This window comes from Ictalurus furcatus, chromosome 2 (assembly GCF_023375685.1).
Source record: "Ictalurus furcatus strain D&B chromosome 2, Billie_1.0, whole genome shotgun sequence".
NCBI lineage: Eukaryota > Metazoa > Chordata > Actinopteri > Siluriformes > Ictaluridae > Ictalurus > Ictalurus furcatus.
The window spans coordinates 1,603,174-1,606,113 of record NC_071256.1 but is presented as its reverse complement, the minus strand read 5'-3'; positions in this window follow the sequence as shown (position 1 = coordinate 1,606,113).

The window sequence follows — 2,940 nt, the reverse complement described above, 5'->3', positions numbered from 1 at the left end:
CTAGTTAAACCGTCGTGTGTTTATACGCGTCAGCTTTAAGAGACGAGACCAGGAGCACGGCTTTTCCTCTCTACGTCAATATCGCGGCTCTTTTAAGGGGAAAGCTGCTTTACGGGGTCGCCGGTTGACGTCACGACACATGGCACAAAACTGATTTTATTTAATAGCTGAACATTCTGGCTTTGTGAAACCTACTTCAATCAAATGAAAAGAAATTTCAATAATCGCAATAACAATACTTGAATTTTTCTGTCCAGCAATTTGACACAAATATAAAAAAACACAGCAATATTAATGCTTGAATTAGTTTCCTCTGCAATTCATTGGGTTTGTATATTTTGATTGAAAACAAAATTTTCGAGGAATTTGGAATTCGGAACATGTAAGTGAGAAGGCGCGTGGAGTGAGCTCCTGAGCATTTTATCTTTTAATTGTACTTTTCAGGCAACCTGAATCTTTTCGAAAACATCTGCTGCGCTCCTTTTCAATCACTCGGTCTACAACTATAACCAGAAAGGAATTATGGCTTCTGAAAGACTACGGAAACCTAAATCTTCACCGAGCACGACGAGTCATGGCGACAAGCTACCACTGGATTTGGAATATCTCCGCAACACTCTAGCGGAGCTAACATCTACCATCGCAGTACAGGTGAAAGCATCTATTGACTCGGCTCTGGCCCCAGTTGTTGCGTCTTTTGAGAGTTTTAAATTGGGCATTGAATCACAAGGACGATGTATTGACGAGCTTGACCAGCACCTGAACGATTACAGTGACCGCATTGTAGCACTGGAACAGACGGTGCTAAAGCTAACATCAGCTAACAAAGAACTCATTGAGAAAGTTGAGGATTTGGAGTCCCGTTCACGGCGCTGCAATCTCCGGGTCATCGGTATTCCGGAACGAGAAGAAGGGAGCGATCCGGTAACGTTTATGTCTAAATTTTTCAGGATGTCCTCGGCTCGGAAATCTTTCCGACCGCTCCATTGCTGGATAGAGCGTACCGTGTTGGCCTCATTACAGCGTCTCTGACACGATGAAGCTCCTCCACAGAGTCCACACCACATTCACTCAGCCTCTATACGCTGGATTCTGGCCCAACTGGAATTTCTTCTCTAAATCAGGAACAACTGTGAGGTTGTGTGATCCAAGAAAATACTGATTTGAGTTGTTTTATGGTCAGTAATTTGTCAGTAAAAAAAACTCTGTGCACATTTCCTCATTGATCCCCAACTGTGAAATAAATGTTAATATTAAATCAGTAAAAACACTAAAGATTAAAACGCTGCATTTCGACTCGGCCTAGGATCATCAGTTACACATATAAAGGAAATGAAAGTGTAAGATCTGATGTATTCCCAATGACGTATAAAAGTTCTACTGATTTCTGAAATTAGTGAAGCGAAATGCCTAAACTCTCTATAAAGTCTGTATTTACTGGGTTTTATGTCTGGGAATATAATAATTTGTAATATGGTAATAATGTTTTGGTTAAACTTTTTACAGACTCTAATAACCGCTTAATAAATGTGTATGTACAGCTCAGAAATATTCATTACTAATAACCTGTTTTAGTCCTAAGAGAAATTTGGGTTGTTGTCACGTGACCTGTGAACTTATCTGTCAACCATTTTGATTCCCTACATGCCTCTGTGCAAACAGCGCCACCTTGTGTAGAGTTTAAACAGTAAATATGCCAATCTGTGGTGTATATAGATGTTCCCATTGACCAGGGGACTAAAGAAGTTCAGATTCTTCATGCTTGTGAAAGTTATTACGAATCAGAGCTCTGAGACTTGGATATGATCTGATGTACAGCTTAATTAGAAAAATTTAATGAAAAAACAAAAAGACAAACAGCAAAGATCTTCCAGAAGAGATCTCAACACCCATCTTAATGCTAAAGTTCATGCAAGTAAAGTGTCACCTGGGGGTGAATGAGTGTAATGCAGGTCATTTTTATAAGTATTTCGCTTGTGCTTTATCAAATTGGAGAGAATTTTTAAAGGAAATTAAATGAAATATTTTGAACGACAGGAGCAGTGCATTAGGTATTTAGCTATGGACTCAAAATGGCCACCTACTTACAGGTTGCATTATGGGTACCTGTTGTTGTAGGAGCTTTAGATCTCAGATATATGTAGCCTCAGGCCTGCCGTTATTTCCTGCTTAATGTAAAATACAAGCTGATGTATCATGTTATGTGATGTTATGTGATGTTATTTGTAAATGATTAAAACTGTATTATGATTAAACTATGTAAAGAACCTCAACCTTGACTGTCCGGGGAAACACAATCGCGTCAGGAGAAAAAGAGGGCCAAGAAGAAGAAGGGGGGCAAGCCAGCAACATGGAGGAAGACGGAGTGGAAAGTCTTCTGGTTCGGGGGCCGCTGAGAAAGCTTTTCCTGACATTCTGCACCTCCAGCGAGACCTGAGAGATTTACAGCTCGACATGCTGGATGTAAAAAGAACTGAAAAGCTGATATTGAAAAATGATCGTTTAGTGAAAGAATGTGATAGTATACTGAGTGTCTTCAATCAAATGAGAGCTGAAGGTGAAATGTTAAAAGAGCGTGCTAAATACAGGAGAACTGAATGCATTAGGAAATTAAATCAGAGATATGGGAAAATAGCACAAGTTTGTACTAAAGAACCGAGACTCTCTGCTCTTACTAGACAAATAGATGAATTGGAAAAATTGATAGAATGCTTAAATCTGAAAGAAACTCAGTAAAAACATACATCCTGTTTTTACGAGGAGCGCTCAAAAACCACAATCTCCCAACCTCTGTCTCGCTGTTAAAAACCCAAATAAGGGCATACTTTCTGTTTTCTACATGCGCTCATAACCGCATCCGGAGACGTTTTGAGAAAGTGTTGTGGTCTAGAGCAAAAACTTAGACTCTAGCGCCCGAAACCACAAGCAAAAGGTGTATAT